The sequence below is a fragment of the Gadus chalcogrammus genome, chromosome 6, assembly GCF_026213295.1.
Source record: "Gadus chalcogrammus isolate NIFS_2021 chromosome 6, NIFS_Gcha_1.0, whole genome shotgun sequence".
Taxonomy (NCBI): domain Eukaryota; kingdom Metazoa; phylum Chordata; class Actinopteri; order Gadiformes; family Gadidae; genus Gadus; species Gadus chalcogrammus.
The window spans coordinates 2636490-2657192 of NC_079417.1; the positions used below are offsets into that span (position 1 = coordinate 2636490).

At 44.0% G+C, this 20703-nt stretch overlaps 1 protein-coding gene across 1 annotated transcript in view; it reads left to right on the forward strand.

The window, feature by feature from the left end:
• The window catches only part of LOC130384483 (NACHT, LRR and PYD domains-containing protein 12-like), an 82908-nt gene that overhangs the window by 45760 nt on the left and 16445 nt on the right, over positions 1-20703 (forward strand). The window lies entirely within an intron of this gene.

A 20703-nucleotide genomic window follows, 5' to 3' on the forward strand; every position in this document is an offset into this window, starting at 1 on the left:
TGACGTAGACTATACCACTGGGTTCCCTGATAGGGACTGGTGGATAGTGGTGCCTAGGAAATGGGAGGAGGAGACCCACTCCACAACCTGGCCATTAATGGCTATGGGAAGGTGCTGGTCTGCCTTTTTCCTATAGTCAACTATGAGTTCTTTGGTTTTGGTTGTATTGAAGATTAGGTTATTTTCTTCACACCACTGCACCAGCTGTTCAACCTCACTCCGGTAGGTAGATTCCTCCCCATCAGATATGAGGCCTATGACAGTGGTGTCATCTGCAAACTTTGGCATTTTGACCGATGCAGAATTTGATGTAAAATTGTTAGTGTTAAGAGAAAATAGTAGAGGTGACAAGACACACCCTTGTTGGGAGCCAGTGTTCAGAACCCTGGGTGATGACACATTATTCAGGATTTTCACACACTGTTTTCTGCAGGACAGGAAGTTTAAGATCCACTGACAAAGTAGAGCATTAACTCCTGCGGCCAGGAGAAAGTTGTACAGTTAAACAGGAATGATGGTATTAAAAGATGAGCTAAAATCAATGAAAAGTACACGGGCATAGGTGGGACTTAGTGTTCAGATGTTGTAGAATGAAATGTGTGCAAAGTGAAACTGCATCGTCCACTCCCCTATATGCCTTGTAGGCAAATTGGAGAGGGTGTAGCGTGATGTGCGTCAAGTACCTACAGACTAGGCGCTCAAGGACCTTCATAACAACAGAAGTAAGTGCAACAGGCCTATATCATTAACGGACAAATCCGGTGTAAAATGGATCTGGGATGTGTTTAGTATGATAACGAGTTGGAATGGTCATTCGGGAGCAAAAAAGCTTGTATAGACGCATTCTTAAGCTGGCTGTTTTTAGCCGATTCTACCAGAACGCTATAAACTTGGAACAATGGGGGCATTTGTTATGGTAAAAACTAAATTGCTATTTTATTTTTAAACCACTTAAAAGGCTAGAAGTAGCCCGACATTTCTTTGGTAGTATATGTTGCTGACAGATATCACAATCGCTGTGTTTGTCAATCTACCTATCGAGTCTTAAAGCAAGATGGCGTCGACGGGTGATCTACTGATGGTATTGTTTGTAAAAAAAATCCTTTTTAATAAACAATCTGTACACTTACAAAGTTATCAATCTCTCGTTTTATATGTTAAGACCCTTATAATACCACCAAAGAAGTGTCAGGCTACTTTTAGCCTTTTAAGTGGTTTAAAATAGCCGTTTAGTTTTTACCATAACACAGGCCCATATCGTTCCAAGTTCATAGCGTTTTGTTAGAATCGGCTAAAAACAGCCAACTGAAGAATACGTCTATATTCGTTTTTTGTGCTCCAAAACGAACATTCCAACTCGTTATCATACAAAACCTCCCAAATCCATTTAACACTGGATTCAATGTTACTTTTCTTGGGCCCTGGAATGATCATAGCTGATTTAAAATATGTAGGTACCGTCGTGTTAAGAGACCAGTTGATTTAATTGAGTATGGGAGCAAGCTGGTCTGCACAACTCTTTTCGTGTAGCTGGTGTCACACCATCAGGCCCTGCTGCTTTTTTGATGTTCTGAGGCCGTAGAGGTCTACGGACTTCATGCTCTGGGATGGAAAAGGGAGAGTACCCATCCCACAGCGGGTGAGGGAGAGCACTTGTCTGGGCACCATTGTTCTTAAAACGGCAGAAAAAGTAATCAAGCCACTCTGGCAGGGAGTCGTCACAGTCAAGAACGTGATGTTTTGTCATGTAGAGTCAGTTATCGCCTGTAGGTCTTGCCAGACACCCTTAATGTTGTGATCTTGGAGTTTGTTTTCAAGTTTGACTCTGTAGTTGGCTTTAGCTGTATTAACTGCCTTCCGGAGTTTGTATTTGAGAAGTATGTATTGCTCTTTGTCCCGACATTTGAAAGCGTACATTTTCTCCTTAAAAAGGCGCTTATCTTCCTTGTTAGACCAAGGCTTGTTGTTGCTGTAGATGGTAACAGTCTTGGTGGGGATGCACACAGACTTGCAGAAACAGATGTAGGACATTATGCAGTCAGTGAAAGTGTCTATATCGTCCTGATTCTCAGGTTTAAAAACATCCCAGTCAGTGATGTCAAAACAGTCTTGTAACATATCTATAGCTCCATGAGAGCTCCTCTTGACCCACTTAGTCATTGGCTTAGTTGTCTTAAGTCTCTGTCTGTAGGAACAAGAATTATGGTGTTGCGGTCAGACTAACCGGTTGGGACTCTGACTAGAGCCGGTTACCCCTCGGTCATCCTCGAGGGAAATAAGGTGGTAGGGGGTCATCCTCGAGGGAAATAAGGTGGTAAATCGAGAAACGAGAGAATGTGAGTCCGGCAGGTTGTTCGATGAGAATGAGTTCGGCTATGTCATACCGAATAAGCCCATTGCATGATTCCAGAAGTACACAAAACAGTATATAAACGAAACAAACGAAGAGCAACACAGAGTCACAATAGTACGGCGCCATCTTGCACATGCTTAGAGCCAAGAGATGTTTGTGGACAGTGTCCATTAATAAGGAAACGTATTTAAAGATCCCATGGCATGAAAATCTCACTTTATGAGGTTTTCTAACATTAATATGAGTTCCCCTAGCCTTCCTATTGTCCCCCAGTAGCTAAGACTGTGGGCCCATATGTCATCATAAGGGGCCAGGTTATCTCCCGTTTCTCTGCCTTGCCCGCCCAGAGAATTTGGCTCGCCAGTGAGACAATGAACTACAACCATGCGAGCGCAAAATGTGTTTGTGTGTGATGACACACACTGTAACTAGGGATGCAAATTATCGAGTAATTCATTAATCGATAGTTGTTTCATCTTATCGATCGATGATCGATTAATTGACAAGCGGCAATTCTTCTGAGAAGCTGAATTTCCTTCTGAATGTGACACATTTAGGTGGTAATTCAACGAAGTCGTTTAGTTGTTGTACTTTAAAATACATTTAGGGCATTTAGGAGACGTTTTTATCCAAAGCGACTTACAATAAGTACATTTGTCAAAATACTTCCACATATTGTGCATTTGGCGTCTTTGTCGTCATTAACCAACTTAAAGTGGCTCCATACTGCAGTCCGTTTTGCCCTCTTCATCGTGTCACTAGCTGTGTTCGAAATCGTTCCCTATCCACTCGTTCCCTATTCCCTATATAGTGTACATGATATAGTGCACTATATAGGGAATAGGGAACGAGAATTCGGACACTACACTGAACATTTCTAAACGTAATTTGCGTCAGTAAATACGCCGGGTATTTGTGTGACGCAGACAGATGCGCCCACATCAAGTTAACAAACCGGGCACTCACGACGAAATCTGGAGGTTGTATTGATGTTGAATGTTACATTTCCTTGTTTAATTAATTTTGAATGTTAAATATTCTTTGTTAAATCCCAAATAAATTGTTGACATTTCTAAACGAAAGCCGGAGACTCCATCATTAAATGTATTCGTTTTCGCGGTTATTCGGCTTCTTCTCCCCTGGAAAAATACAACCGCATTGCATTGTGGTATACGGGAGTAACATGTAGGGAACATCGTATGTACCCTATTTTAAGTCCACTATATAGAGCCCTATATAGAGGACCACTGAGAATTCGAACACCCTAGAAAATGGCGTGCACCCTATTTAGTGCACTACATCCATGATAAGGAACGATTTCGAACACAGCTAGTAGTGTCCCGCTTTTCGTTTGTCTTGTTCTGCTTCGCTTGTGATCCCGCTTGTGTTCCCGCGTGTGCGTCAAGTACGTCTGGCGTCAAGCGCGCCCTCACGTGGATGGTTGGGGAATTACAGGTTAAAATGCGATTAATTGCAAGTAATTTATTTTAATCGAGTAATCTCTTATCGACAATTAATCGATAATCGATTAATTGTTTGCATCCCTAACTGTAACGCAAGTGTTGTACACTTCTTTATTATATGGATAACCATTCTGCTGTTGGTGTTATGGCACATAACACGTCGGTTCTCTGAAGTCTCTGGTATTTCCACAACGAGACTGAAGTGGGGGTTATCTCAGCCATGGTTGAGAAGGAATTTGGGGAAAGGAACTTTGACTTCCTGAAGTACATGAACCGCGACATGTAGGAGAAAGGGATTGTTGCCCGCGATTGTCTCCCGCCGGAGCCCCGCTACCCGAGGCACCACCGCCGCGAGGCACCACTGCCCACTTCCGAGGTGGTGGTGCCACTGCCTTGACAGCGGGGCTCTGGCGTAAGACAATCGCGGGCAACATTCCCTTTCCAATCCATGTCGCGGTTCAGTCTACTTCAGATTGATGTGGAAGTGGAAGAACCAGAGACGTCGGAGAACCTGACGCAGTCGTTTGAGATTCATAATATCGTCTGGGGGCACACACACTTTTTGGCTGTGATAATATATATTATATGATATAGATATCTATTTATAATATGATATTATTGAGGTATAGAGCTCCAGGAATCCCGACGAGCACCAGGAGTGTTCTAGAATATTGACAGGACACGGCCAAAGGCTGTGTGCGCCTCGCTATTGCGATACATCCACTGTAAACAGAGTGCATGGTACCGTGGCTGCAAGCTGCTCAGGGCCACACCCCCACCCTCCTCCTTGACCCGCCTCTCTCCTTCTCATTTGCATTAAAGCTACAGACACCGAAACGGCGAGTTTGGGGAAAGCTCAATGTGCGACTGGCTCGTAGTGGCTGTTATTCTGCACCACGGCTGAATTTCGGGAACATCTTCAAATACTGTGTTAGGGGCCCAATAATGCTGGATGGATGCTCTAATACCTATATTAAAGCATCCATAGAGTAGCATGCCAATGGGACCTTTAATATTTTTATTGGTGTTAGAGTTATTGTTGTCGAATGTCGAGTTATGCTGATATATTTATCTCTTTTCTAGACCTCCTGAATCTATAGTGTACAGACCACCTCTGGAGTTTATTAACAAAGTGTTCAGAACTAAGTAAGGCATCCGGAGGGACTTCCGCTAAAATGTCTGAAGAAAACACTCTTTTCAAACATTATCTGACTTGCAACGTGTGCAATGAGATCTTCAAGGACCCGGTGTCTCTGGGCTGTCACCACAGCTTCTGTTCCAGATGTCTCCAGGACTTCTGGGCCCAAGCTGAGAACAAGAACTGTCCCGTCTGTAAGAGAAAATCCTCAAAGGATATATACGTTAACTTTTCCATCAAGGAGCTCGCGGACTCCTACACTGGAAAACAGAGGTCTGCCCCCTCTGATGAGGCCCAGGTTGTCTGCACTGAACACTTAAAGGATATCAAGTGGTTCTGTAAGGACGAGCAGAGAGCTGTGTGTCATGTGTGTGAGTTGCCTCACCACAAGGGTCACATGGTTGTTCCTCTAGAAGAACAAGTCCAGGAGCTGAAGCAGCAGCTGAGACCAGACCTCACGGCTCTACAGGAAAGGAGGAGGAGGCACCAGGAGCTGGAGAAGACGTATGAGGCCATGGTTCCTCGCCTCAAGAGACAGCAGCTGGAAACTGAGAGGCGGATCAGAGCAGAGTTTGACCAGCTTTACCGGTTCCTGAGAGAGGAAGAGGAGGCCAGAGTGGCAGCCCTGAGAGAGGAAGAGGAGAAGAAGAGGAAGAGGATCCTCCGGGAGAGGAAGACCCTTCAGGAACAGATCTCGTCTGTCTCAAAGAGTCTCTCGGCCCTAGAAGCAGACCTGCAGAAAGACGGCCTGTCGTTCCTCAGTGCTTCCACGCGCTCCCGGACCAGCGCCAGAACCCTGCTCTCTGGTTCTGATCCCCAGCTGCTTCCTGGAGCGCTGCTGGACGAGGCCAAACACCTGAGAAACCTGGCCCCCAGAGTCTGGGAGAAGATGGGGCAGAGAACCACCTTCAGCCCTGTTATTCTGGACCCAAGCACTGCCTCACGCCGACTCTCTCTGTCTGATGATCTGACCAGCGTGAGAGAAATTGATGCAAAACAGAAGGTTCCTAACAACCCAGAGAGGTTGACTAAGTACACTGAGGTTCTGGGTTCCCATCAACACACTTTCACTGACAACATCTTCCCTTGTTTTGATATTGGAGCAGCAGGTGAACACACACTCAGATCTAGATTGACGTGTGTGTGTGTGTGTGTGTGTGTGTGTGTGTGTGTGTGTGTGTGTGTGTGTGTGTGTGTGTGTGTGTGTGTGTGTGTGTGTGTGTGTGTGTGTGTGTGTCTACATCTCTTCATTTAACTTTGTCAGTTCTGTTTGCCTGATAGAGTTTCTAGTATGTGGAAAGATGGTCATATATATATATTATATATATATTATATATATATAGAAATTGTGTAACACAAATGTAATTTTTACTGTCAGGAGTAATGTATTGCACTGGAGATTTAGCAAACCAAATCACCTTTAAAGCCCTGATCACCAGCATGTTGACCTATTGGCGACATTACCTACTACTACACTGCAATACTACAACTAGGCCTGTGGCGATAAGCAATAAATCTATTAATTGCGTGGTAAATTGAAACGAGCGACAATCTTTTGCCGGCCGCAATAATTTCCATTCGCACATTTAAAATGATTGCTTTATTGGCCTAATCTGAGAAGAAATCTATGCCATAAACAGAAATATTATAGGCCTTTATAACACGGGTCTTCTCAATGCCGTGGAACGCTCCGTTCACTTGCATAGATGGTAGTCCGGTAACTTGTCAACCCCAGCGTCTTCGTTTGCTAAGCAACGTCAATGTCGTTGGCAGGCTATTTCTCTGTTAATCAACACTACGAATGCTGCTAACGAATAAATTGTAAAAAGACACACCATGTGAAGTTATTTTTTCGTTTTGGCAAGTAGCCGTGTAAGCGGGATAATGTATAGAAGGCGCCGGTCATTATCGAAAATAAGCCCCTTCAGAGCCCTGTCTGGGCTTATTTTCCCGATAATGACCGGCGTTCTATGCACTATATATATTTATATATATTATATATATTTAGCAGAGTAGGCCTAAGTAACAAATGTCGGGCTGAAATCGGGCTCGGGCTCATAATTACAGGGCATAACGAGTTAACCCCCTCATCACGTGTCAGTCACTTGTTGCATGGTCTGTGTGGGAGGCGGAGCCCTGGCGTTTTTTTTAAATCTAGCGTTTTATTTTTTTTTAAATCTGCCAGCGCTTGTTTTACATTATATTCCTATGGAGCAGAGCGTTTCTGGAAAAAGCCACGGCTGTTTCTTTAAACGCCTCTCCCAGCGATTCTTTCTGCCACACGGAGCGTTGAAAATAGTTCAACTTCCAGGAAGAAAGCGGCCGACGTCAGGCGTCTTTTTGGCAACTGTCCAATCACAAGCGAAACATTGACACTTCGTCACAAAGGAAACTCTCAACTGTCAAAGCAAGAAACAATGGCAGACAAATCACTTGGGAATGTGCCGGTGGAGCGATTAATAGTTTTAATTACAGAACATGTCGAGATCTACGACCTGTCTAATGGGCTCTAGCCTGGATACGTAGTAGGCGAGTAACGTCGGGTCTAGAATGGGTTCGTTGCTAGGCGATAGAAAAAACGCTCTCAGCGGTTTTTTTTACGGTCGGCTCAACTTTTCCCTATTACAAAAAACGCTAGATGTGAACACGGCCTTATTGTTTATTGATCTTCTAAAGGGTGTATTTGCATTTGTATGCCATTATCATTATATTAGATGAAAAACTGCAATATTATCACTTATCGCAATAATTTCTGGGGCAATAAATCGCCCAGAAAAATTTGTTATCGTGACAGGCCTAACTAAAACACAAATACCTTTATCCCTACATACTTTAAGTGAACAGAAACATGCCCAGAACAAGTGCTTGTCAAGCGGTAAAACAAGTGTCCTCTGTCTCTCCCTCTCTCCCCAGGCCGGCCCAGCCTGTTACCTGGTCCTTTTCGGCAGGTGAGTCATCAGACACACCCTTTCTTGTTAATCGTTTAAGGCCCAAGATTCTCTTAAATACATTAACACCTAGGGGGTTTCCAGAAAGGATTGGAATGAAGACGAGGAGGCTTAAACATTTTCCAGTTAATCTTACCAAAGTTAGAAAGTTACAATTCATTCCAGGGGGGCATTCTCTGTTGAGTGTGATATCATACTCTTACCGTGATTTGCAATTGGTCACTCGCTGACTGGTCAGGTTCTCCACAATGGCACTGTGGTGTATTTGTTATTTTTAATGCATACGAAGATGAGGTCAACCCCCCCATTCGTTTGGACAGCCTCTGTCAAATTCCAGAGGGGCAAAGGCAGTAAAATATAACTGTACCACTTGTGAAAGGAGGCCTGTGATTGGTGGCTGCTCTCATAGACTGATGAGAGGAGGCCTCTGGTTGGTGGCTGCTCTCAGAGACTGATGAGAGGAGGCCTGTGATTGGTGGCTGCCCTCATAGACTAATGAGAGGAGGCCTGTGATTGGTGGCTGCTCTCATCGAATGATGAGACGAGGCCTGTGATTGGTGGCTGCTCTCATCGAATGATGAGACGAGGCCTGTGATTGGTTGGCTGCACTCGAAGACTGACAAGGCTGCGTCTTGCTCGTCCTTGCTAGGATGCCACAGGCCATGGATTCCACAATGAAGATGACCCTGGTCTGGGAAGCAGCAGCTCAGAGACCAGCCTCACGTTCGAACACACCAATCCGTGCACTTCGATGCCCCCTCCACAGACCCCAGCGGGCCGGAGCCCCAGCCCGCCTTCTGCAAGGGTGAGTACGTCGCCATTGATCCTATCCTTCCTCTACACTTCACTTCCAATTGATTAAAACCGACGTAGCCTGGTGACAAGGGGCTGATTGTTGGCTGATCTTTCCCCCTCTTCAACACAATGTATTTTCACCCATTACCTACCAACCCTCATACTACCACATGGCCTAAGGCACACGTGATCTGTGCTTCGAATCAAATGTTGTGTATTTGGAGGAGGGTCATTTATTGCAGGTATGACATTTTTATGTGGCTTGTGCATGGTCCGAAGCAGGAGAATAATTTTAATTTATGGTAAAGACTGTGACCAAAAATATACATCTGCTTCAAACGGCCCACATGGGTCTCTAAGGCTGTGACTGCATCAATGGTTTTATGTGGGAATCTGTGTGGGGTCCGCCTAAAGTCATGAATTCAGTTGACATCTGCTGATGTGAACCTCCTAGACTCTTCTCTTAAATTTTTTTTGCTGTCAGTACGTTAAGGATGTTCATAGAACCAAGTGCCAAGCACTTAAAATTGCTAGGTTAACCCATTCCCCGTACACAAAAAAGATAATTAAGATAAGATGCTAGCTACACAAGGCTAAGTACTATTTTTAAGTGCAAGAACTTAGAACATACAATATCCAGAGTCTAGCTGAACTCTGAACAATTGACTACAGAGGGTGACTGGTGACTGCTAGTCACTCTGAATAGGGGAGAAACTGGCTATGTGAGCACGGGACAAGCAACAAGGACTGTTCTGATTTGTGTTTACCTTGTCTTTTTTTCTAGAATGATGACGATTCACTGCTTGTTCCTTTACATGGTAAGATCTTTATTTTTTCTGGATTCTAAATACAACCAGCCATACTTTATACTGGGTACTGAATACATCCAGCTATACTTTAAACCGGGTAGTGAATGCATCCAGCTGTACTTTATACTGGGTCCTGAATACAACCAGTTGTACTTGATACTGGATACTGAATATATTCCATTTGTACTTAATCCTGGGTACTGAATACATCCAGCTGTATTTTATACTGGGTATTGAAAACATCCAACATTTTCCCCTTCTGTGTTCAGGTGAGAAGTCTCTAAAGCGCTGCTTTGAGTATTTTCACTATTACATGGATTCCAGAGTTCACAAGAGATTCTTCCGGGAATTGGATCTGAGCGACAGAACAATCAACGACGCAAACTCCGAGGACCGCGTCTTTGAGCTGCTGGTCGTGTGGCTGGAAAAGCAAGGCCAAGAAGCCAAACTCCACCACCTCCTGCGAAAGCTCAGGGACTTCAGTCAGAACCGGACGGCAGACTCAATTATTGAAAAGGCCATCGCTAAAGGTCACTATGAAAGAGTGATTCCAAATCCACCTCATTCGGGCAAAGGCGATGAGTGAATCAGACCTGGGGGGTCTTGCTTGTGGACTTTCTTGGGCTTTTCTGCAACTCCTTAAGAAATATAAAACAAAGGTCCAACTGGATAAATGCGGTGAGGGAGAAATTCCAAGAGGACCAAGTCCATGGGAACAAACCCTGGGTGGTAGGGATTCTCTTTTTCTTGTGTCCACCACTTTTCTGTAATATATCTGAACAGTGGTGAACATAAAACGTTTACTTACCGTATTGGTCCGAATATAAGACGGCCTTTTTACCCCTCAAAATAGGTCCGAAAAAGTCGAGTCGTCTTATATTCGGGGTCTAGTATTCAGAGCGCAGTTTCTCTTCGTCGCCTCTCCATTTAAATGTCAATACACATTCGCGGCCGCAGGTGGCGCCAGGAATTGGTTCCAGGAAGAAGTAGTCCAGCGTCCTTAACAACCAGACCGTTACCGGCGTTTAAAGTCTGGCATTTAGAGACAAGTGGATCAAAAGTGGGTCAGGTCAATCAACAACAGCGGAGGAGCTATAATGCCAATTTTTTAATAATGGTCGTCAATAAGGCAGAGTCAACTGCCAAGCTGCCAAGAAGTTCGGGGTCACGGAGTTTAACGTAAGAACATGGCGAGCACCAAAACAACGTCTCAAAGATGCCAACAGTCAGCGCAAATCCTACCGTGGTCCTTAAAGTGGTCGTTTCAGTGAGGTTAACCGGAGAGTTTTCGAATACGTCAGAGAAAATGCGCTTTGGGAGGAGCAGCTGGAAGCGGAGCAGCTGGGGAGCGATGACAGTGAGAGCGAACACAGCGGGGCAGAGGACGTGTGTGAGGGATAGAGACATCGGAGGAGAAATTTGGCGAATTTTAGTTAAGTTTAGTTAAATATGTGGCCTGTATTTTCTCTGTTATTTAAAAATATTCACAATGTTGCTTGATTATTGCTTGATATTCATTTTGAATCATACTGTACATATTTTGCCTTGAAAGTGCCGTGGCCTTTACTGGCATTATTATTATTGTCATTAAAACAACAAGTGTTTAATTCACTGTGCTTTTAATATTGTTATTAAGAAAATAAATGAAGTTCTTTGTTCTGCAAATGTGGTCTGCAAATCTTTTTTTCTAAATGTTTGTGTTGAAAAACGGGGGTCGTCTTATAATCAGGGTCGTCTTATATTCGGACCAATACGGTACTTGTGACATGAAGTCAAAAGGTTCTCAGGGTCACGCGGTGGCAACCTACTAGTCTTCATGTTTGTCTTCCGCGTTATGTAGGAAAGATAAAGCAATGTTGTGAAACAACTGTTAAGTTGTAAACTAACGCTATGATTGTAGGCCGGTTCAAAGTGTGTTTACAAATGGACTGAACACCCGGGCTACCCTGACGTCAGGAGATATAGTCTAGTCGTAATCTCCATAGGCCCAATAGTAAACCTAGGAATTTTGAGAACCTTAAAGTTTTTTGCAAAAATTTCATTTCTAGACCTAGTGGATGGAATTCGACTTTTGCTAGAAGTTGCTAAAAGTTGCACTTTGGCGAATTTGCATAATTAGCATAAATAGGCAATAAAGGCGAGACACTAAAGGTGAATAGGGTAAAAAAAATAATAAATAGATATAACCATGAAACTTTATCAGTTGATTACTGATGTTGATTACTAATCTATTGCATGTTTTTTGTACTTTAATGTTTACATATGCAAATTAGGCCCTATCTCATTAAATATGCTCTAATTTCAAACATACAAAATCCGATCTTGTTATAAAGCCAGGCTCAAAAAAAAATATTCCAAGCGGGACAGAGTTCGTGAAAACCTTTAAGGAACCTTGTTAGGAGGCAGTATTGACACATTAGACCATTGCTAGATTCGGTGGTCCAGTCTCTAATCAATACGATTTTATGATACGAAACAAGTTATTATTTTGGTAACACTTTATTTGAAGGTGCATGCATAAAGGTACGAACACACCAAACGCGTACCCCGCGTATAGACGCGTATAAAATCGGCAATTTTTCCATAGGGAACCATTGGTTTACACGCGTATGAGCTGCGTACATGCGTTACATGCGCTAAAGCAACATTTTACCCGCGTTAGCGGCGTATGAGCTGCGTATATATACGCACGTACATATACGCGCGTACGCGAGGAGTTCAAAAAATGTAACTTTCAAAGCTCATACGCGTGATGCTTAGCCGCGATAGCCAATCAGCGTGGAGCTTGACCCGACGTCACTGGCAGAGAGTAGTGACGCTTGCACAGAAGCATACGGCCGACATCTTTCTTTATTCTGGGTGGAAATAGTAATATAGTTACGCCATTAAATGCGTTTATGGAAACATTTTTAGCGAGAAATGTGCATTTTACTTTCATAATGTTCGCTCGGTGAATGTGAAGGATGTTTGGTTTGATAGTTATGACGAAGAGTGAAAGCTCCGTTCACTTGCATGGACAGAGTCTCTGGTTGCTAAGCAACCTCAACGTCTTGGCGGACTATTTCTCTGCTGATCAACACTACGAATGCTGGAAACACACCAGACACACCATGTGAAGTTATTTAACCCGATTATTGTTATTTTTATCCGAGATTATTTAATCTAACCCGATCCAAGCTCTATCATGCACCCAAACACGGCGGCGTTTGGGTTTCCTTCCTCGGACTCCTAAATCCAGCGCAGCCACAGGCGCGTAGCTGCGTACATAGGACCATATTTGACACAAAATGGTCAAGCAACATTTTAGCTGCGTTACGCGCATAAATCTTACGCGGGTACGCGTTTGGTGTGTTCGTACCTTAAGACTGTCATAAGACTGTCCTTACACTGTTATAACCATGACACGACACCTGTCATGAACATTATGAATAGTTATGACTGTTGTCATAAAGTGTCATTCGGTCAATTATGTCACGTTTAATGCAACATTGACATTGTATGAGATGTCTTTTTTATGACAACCTGACATAAGCTGAGACAAAATAACTTGTCTATGTCTTTGTTATGACAACCTGACATAAGCCAAAACAAAATAACTTGTCCATGTCTTTGTTATGACAAACTGACATTAACGAAGACAAAATATCATGTCAATTTCTTGGTTATGTCGACTTGACATTAACCAACAACATGACCTGTCATAAAAAGGCATAGTAGGCTTAATAATCAAATGTAAAGAAACTATTTCGATTTATGTGGTAAGATTACATTTAACTGTCACATGCGGAAGGTTTTGACATTGACTGTCATGAGACCTTTATTATAATGTCATGAATGATTATGTTTGCCTCAAGTAAAGTGAAACAATTTGGACATTTCAATAACATGTCATGAAGCGTTATTACACTCTCTAATGCCTTCTCTCTCTGCTCCCTCTGCCGCTCCCGGCCCTTATCTTTCCCCTGCTCTCTGTCTCTGTCTCTGTCTCTGTCTCTGTCTCTGTCTCTGTCTCTGTCTCTGTCTCTGTCTCTGTCTCTGTTCTGTGCTGCCTCTTCTCTGCATTCTACCCGAAGCCTAAATTATGGATTTTATCGGTTGGTCTCTCAACGCTATTGATCAAATTTTCTCGACGAGAAAACAGGGCCAAGGAGAGCCCGCCTGCCCTGACGGATCGTTCGCAGCGGGATACATGATGGACTCCTGGAAGGAGTGGAGGCCCTTGTGTCTCGCCATACTTTCCGTCGAGGATGTTGAAGACGTCTACATAATTGGGTTGATGATAGCAGGATTCCTGCTGTTCGGAGGTTGCGGGTTCCTGTTCTATCTCAAAGTTAGTAAGGTGATGGCAGCATATCCGGCTTTTGAAAAGCTGCCCGTCATTATTGGATTGCAATCCAACATTGCTGGATTGTGCCGGATGGCCGACACACAGACTCATGCGTCGGGCGAACTAAATCGCAAATTGGATACCATTGTGGTGAAGTTGGACCGGGTTTAAACGGACCACGAATTTTTCGGCTATTTTGGCTTTTTGGTTTTTGGATTCTGGAAATGGAAGACTACAGAGAGCACCAGAGAGACTCTAAGGTTGGCAAAAATTGCAGTCGGCCTGACCCAAAGCAATCGTTATCTTCATTCGGCTCCCCCACTTTGGCCTTGGAAGGCTGATATCTCTCCTCTCCCTGGTTGTTATGCAGACGGATGCCCTGCCACCCTTCCCCCCACAAAGTCCACCCCCCACCTCCTGTGAACTTTATCTCTGGTCGGAACTCTTCGAGGTCGTCTCCACGGCGACGGTCGTGTCCTCGTCACCAGCTATCAGACGGGAGAGACACTGTTGGGTCCATTGAAGATGGAGTCCCTGAGCTCACACACACACGCACACAAGACTGATTACACACACACCCCCTGGACTCACCGCCTACTGGACTCCCTCCCCCCTTCCCTGCCCCCGTTGCAGCACAGTATGCCGTGAGCGATGTGATGCGCCTGTCGGCTGCGTCCGCCTCCCGGTGTCTGAGTTGTGACACCTCCCCTCCCCAACTCCCTTCCCCCCTCCCATATGCGTTTGTGATGTTTTTGATGTGATGCTTATGTGTTGAGGTGTTTTTTTTTTGCTAATCCCTACAATGTGCCCCCTTTATAGGAGCATAGTTTGGGGTTTTGACAATTTTTTTTTCCCCCTCGTTCCCTCTTGTCTTAGCTTTGAAACTTTCTTATATAATGCGGGCCGCATGGTTCTTCGTGAACAAGCGCCTGACAGTCTCTCCGTCCTGTCTCCCCACACTGTCTTCTATGTTTCTTGGACGGAATGTTACTGGGAATTTTCCTCATTCTCCACCTCATCCCTAACTCTCCACCCCAAGCTGGTGTGTAGTGAGCGTTCTGGCACCGATTGGTTGCCGTGCATCACCCAAGTGGGTGCTACATATTGGTGGTGGTTAGTGAGGTCCCCCCCTTTCTTTTGAGTGTTATTCTGTTTTGCTATATGCTCTGTAAGGTGACCTTGGGTGTCTTGAAAGGCGCCCCTAAATAAAATGTATTATTATTATTATTATTATTATTTATAACAGGCTCATGAATGATTCTGTTGGCCTGAAGTAAAGTGAAACAATTTGGACATTTCAATAATATGTCATAAAGAGTTACTACTCTGGCTAATTTTGAAATTGACTGTCATGAGACCTTTATTATACTGTCATGAATTATTCCCTTTACCTCAAAGTGAAACATTTTGGACTTTTCAGTAAATGTTATTACACTTAATTACACACACAACAGTGTACAGTAGTCGCAACTTCATGAATGTAACATGAAGCATGTGGGTATTACATGAGGAAAATACCTAAACAAAGCAATATAAGTCAAGACAGTCTATTTTATTTACATTAAGACACAAAACTAAAAATGTATACAGTGGTGGCCAAAATGATTTGGAAACAGGCGAAGAGATATAAAAATGAGTGTCTCATGCAATGTTTCTGAATTTTTTTTGGAATTTTCCCTCTGATCATAAACAACCTCTAACAGAAAACAAGATCAATAGGGTGAATGAAAGCTATTTTTATATCGTTTTTCTTATGCCTTCGAAGGGGTCCGATTGCCCCGGACTTAATGTGTTTACCGAGTCCGAATATTAAATCAATGCTCTGCTGTCGTAGAAAACACTACAGCTTCAGTCAAAAGGTGCTACTTGAATCAAAAGATACTTCCTCTGAGCTACTTCAACCTAACAACCCTGACACTTTGACCTAAGCTGTTTTTTCACATCATGAAAAAGTCTGCCCAAGACGCCATCATTATGGCGGGCACCTAACCAGTTGTGCCACTCAATCATTTTGAGGTGAATCTTCAGGGACTCAGGAGTCCGATTACCGCTATGACGCTGTATTTCTACTTTGTATTTCTGCCATGCGGGCTCAATATGTTGGGTATGAGCACCACTGCCTTGGTCGACAAAGTTCATTTTATGGCAGACAGAATACTGTCCAAAACCAAAGTTATAAAGCTGCCCTTTGTAAGCAAGCCATTCATCAGTCAGGATGGATGTTCTTGGTCTGACGTGTTTTTTGATTTGGTGGATAAGCGTTTTTCGTTTGCGGCCCCTGACGAGCCTCAGAATGGGTCTTCTGGAGGTCCCATCTACCTGCAGCATGCCGAAGACAAGTTACTGGTAATGTATGTGTTGGGACTAGGGTCGGCATCACCAGGGTTCGCGGGGAAATTGATGCTGAATGTAACCTGATACTAGGGGGCGGGGGAACACTCCCGGCGGGGGCGGGGGAACACTGCTAACTCTCCCTCTCTCTCCATTTGACCTCATACACCCCCTCTCTCACCGAGGTCTTCATTGGAGAGCCATCCGCCCTCGAGTCAAGTGGACTTATGCGGTCGAATCCACTGGACTATAAACCATGAGTAAAGGCATAATTTCTAAGGTGAGTGGCCTACTACTCGCTATCGTCAGCATGATTGGGTGGATTGGTTTAATTTAGTGTTGTTTTAATTCAGTTTAATGTAGTTTAATGAGTCCATGGCCAATGGCGGGGTTTGGGTCAGAGTGGAAGGCTGTACTCTAATAGTGTGATCCTGATGCGTTGGACGCCAGCCTTCCGAGTTGGAAGTGGGGAAATTTCCCAGCTTTCTTCAGATTAAAATAATATATACATAGAAGACAGACGGGAATGCTTTAAAAGCGCTATAAGTGCTGGAAATGACAGCGTCACAAGTGCAACTCGGAAGGCTGGTGTCCGAGGCATCTGGATCACACCATGACTCCAGATCTCCGCTAATTTTTACCTTACTTTAAAAAAAATAAAAATGTCTTCGATCCTTCAAACGAATAACGAGAAGCACTGCGTGAAAACAGTGAAGAGTTCCACTAAATTGTTTTAATTTTCTACATTTCTTCCCAAGGCCCGCCGGCGTTTGTCCCAAGACCTCCTCGCCTTTTGTGCTTTATTGGGAAGTCTGTGACCAACATTGGCGTTTATTAATATTTATTAAACGTTAGGATTGTGATTAGGTTTTCTGTTTGAGGTCCGTTCTGAGAGTTATTCAGAGCGGTTATTAGGATATCTTTCTAAAGCAGCCATCAGCTTAGTGTCGGTTTGTCTTTAATGGACCTCTCGTGAGTGTGACATTGGTCGACGTCTGCACAGGTGAGGCCGTAGGAGACACAGGTGTGTGAAGCCCGTCACGTGTCCACTTCCTGAGAATCAAATTTGTGAGCTCGCAATGGAATCACGTTGCCGGTGTGAAACTTCCCCGGACCATATATGGCAGTTACCTGCATCGAGTTAAAGTCAAATTAAAGCTTAATTTAATTTGAAGCCTGTATCAAAACCAGGGAGAGTATATTTATTTTCTGAAGTGCGTTTTAAGAACTAACTTTGAGACTTGAATAAGAAGAATTAAAAGTGATAGATCACAAGATTCAAAAGTCCCTACACACCTTCAAAATAACTTTAAATAAAAAATTTCCAAAAGCATATTAATGTACATCTCAAAGTTGGCTGGTAGTCCATTCTTGGAAAGACTCCGGTTGTCGGGTACACCTCTTTGGCTGTGGCTTCATTCAGCCTCCCCCACACACAGTGTGTACAGTGATCGGTCACCAGCTAGGCTACCTAGCCTGGAGGCACCGACGACTCAACCCTCTCTCTCTGTGTGTGTGTGTGTGTGTGTGTGTGTGTGTGTGTGTGTGTGTGTGTGTGTGTGTGTTTATTTCTGTGGCCGCCCTCCTCTGCGAAGCCCTGCCCACTCCAGGGGGCACCAATCCAAAGAGGGATGGACTGCTGGGCAAACCCTCCTGCCCTGAAGGCCTGTCAAAACTGAATGGATGACTGCAGCAACATTCAATAAAACTGCGACCACATTAGAGGTGCAGGGGTGAGATCATTTGAGTGTAATTTGTTGGAAATTACATCGGTGTGTGTGTTTGTCAGGAGATCAGCAGGTCTCCCCGTGCTCCAGCGACCGGGGGGGCAGTTTGTGCTCAGAGTGTCCCATGGGGACGTTCACGGAGCACAAACCCTCTAGTCCTATCGATCTATCTGCTGTTTGGTCTTTTAGCACATGGTTTTATCAAACGCGTCTTACTGCATCGGATCAACACAGTAAGGCCACGTTTATACGTAGCAGGATATTTATAGAAACAAATATTTCCCCCCCTCCGTTTTCAAAAATAACATTATGCACACATCGTTTTCGAAAAAGTTGTCGTTTACATCAAAACGCATAAATACGCCGTTGGGACATTATAACTATGTCAAACCTATGGGCGGCAGTGTAGGGAGAAGGATAAAGCCATGCAAGCCAATCAGAATCCTCAGAATCAACAACAACGAATAACACAAGGGTCTTCCTGTAACAAACAAACTGTAAACATAGGGTGCTCATATGACGTTAAGCATTTCCTGGCGCATAATGTGACGCTTCAGAACCTAAAAACCCGTTTCTACCCGTTGACACAACAACGCATAACCGGCGTTTTCAGAAATCTTCACTTTGGCCGGAGTTTTTAGAAATCATCGTTTTCTGTGACAAAAACAGCGTTTTCGTGTAAATGAGAGGCCAAACCGCGTGGAAATATCTGCGTTTTCCCTTCGTGTAAACGGGGCCTAAGACTCTTAAGTGACCCTGTTACGGCTCCAGGATGTTAGCTTGCTACGTCTAGGGGGGGGGGGGAGTAGGGGAACCATAACACATGTTACTGTTAGACTGACTGGGAGAACAACAAAACAGGGCACAACAGCAAACTAGGTACATAAGTGTATTTATTTGGCGAGCGTTCCGCCAAGGGGAATAGGGAACTATAAGCGGAGACGAATCAAAGAAAACAAGATAAAGTGACAACTAACTAGTGCACACATACAACCTAGCTAATACATACAGAGGGTGGCCCCGCTTCTAACCTGATGTGATAAGAGAGTAAAACTACGTGATGGTAGTGTACACCCAAGGGTATCTTACCTATTCACCTAAACCCCTATGGCATCTCAAAAACAAAGGCAACGGCATGACACAGCCAACAAACAGGCAGACAATGGCGTGTTACAATGGAGACAAACAGGTGCAAGTTATCAAGGCCTGATGACACTGATTGGCCAACAGACAGCTCCCAGATCGGACAGGGGGTTGGATGATGGTGAAGGAACAGCCAATGGTGTGAGAGCTACAGAGAACGGGGGGAGGGGAGACACAGGAAAACAACCACACACGTAACAGACCCTTTACACAGAAGGAGTCGTAGTAGTAGTCGTAGTAGTAGTAGTGGTATCCCCTAGTAAAGATGGGTCTGCAACCTGTTCCCTGGTTCATGCGGAGCAGACACCTAATTCGTTTTATGAGCGACACCGGGGTCTGTTTTTCTGTAAATTATGGGTATTAGGCTTTTTTAAATGGTAAATGGTCAATTAACTGCTTTTATATAGCGCTTTTTTAACCAGTGTTCGCTCGCTGTACAACATTGCCTAACATTCAACCATTCATACACGCATTCACACACTGACAGCGGTGTCAGCCAGGCGACAGCCAGCTCGTCGGGAGCAGTCAGGGTGAGGCGTCTCGCTCAGGGACACCTGGACACTCGGCTAGGAGGGGCCGGGGATCGAACTAGCAACCTTTCAGTTACCAGCCGACCCGCTCTACCTCCTGAGAAACATGCATCGATTGTTAAAGCGTGCGTTGGTCCAATCAATCAGGGCCAGACTACGGGATGAACTTGTTGACACTGAGCTCATGAACATCAGATCCACGCTCATGGTGGCCGGTCGTCTTATGTCTCCGTCTGCAGCGCTCTGGTGGATTATAGGCTTCCCAGCGATCGCTGTTGGTGCTGCTGTAGTTGGCGTCAACAAGAAAAGGAGAACTTGGTTGAAATGTAAGTTGAAGACAGCAAGGCCAGAATAAGGCAATCTTTTATTGTGTTGGAGTTGAGAAACTATATCCTAGTATTTTTAAAAAGGTTATATTGTTAGTTAGTAGGGGTGTGCATCTGTCCTTTATAGGACAATCCAATACGTATCTAGATACATGTGTTACGATACGATTCAGGGACGATACATGTTGATATGGAACGATTAGATGCGATTCGATTCAATGTTCTAACGATCCTGTGCGATTTGATGAGATATGAATCAATCTGATAGATACAGTTAATATTTGTTGAACGTTAACGCATTCAATTTATATTTATTAAAATAAGCCTTCTATAAAAGAGCCATACTTTCAAATAGTTATTTGGTAAAGGGACCATGGAATCATAGGTTTTCATATTTATTTATTTATGGCGTGGGTAAAAAATTGAAGACACATTGATCAATTTAATAATAGTCAAAGTAATGGATTTCATTTATATAGCGCTTTTCTAGACACCCAAAATACGCTTTACAGTGAAGGGGGGACCTCACTAACCACCAGTGTAACACACTGCTTAGAACTACATTTAGCCTATTGGTTTATTTATAGACTTCATCGCTGTCCTACATAATTTAAAAAATAGCGAAGCTTTTGTCAGTAATTCCATTCCTTCTTATAAGACCAAAAGGACTTCCACACGTTTGATGATTTCAGATTCACTGGGTCACTGAAAATCGTTTAACCGTTTTCGGACATATGAGCGTCATCCCTTGCGAGCCGTCTCGTTGTCACCAGGACCGTGAACGCGCCTTTACCTGCTTCCGAGATGCAGGGC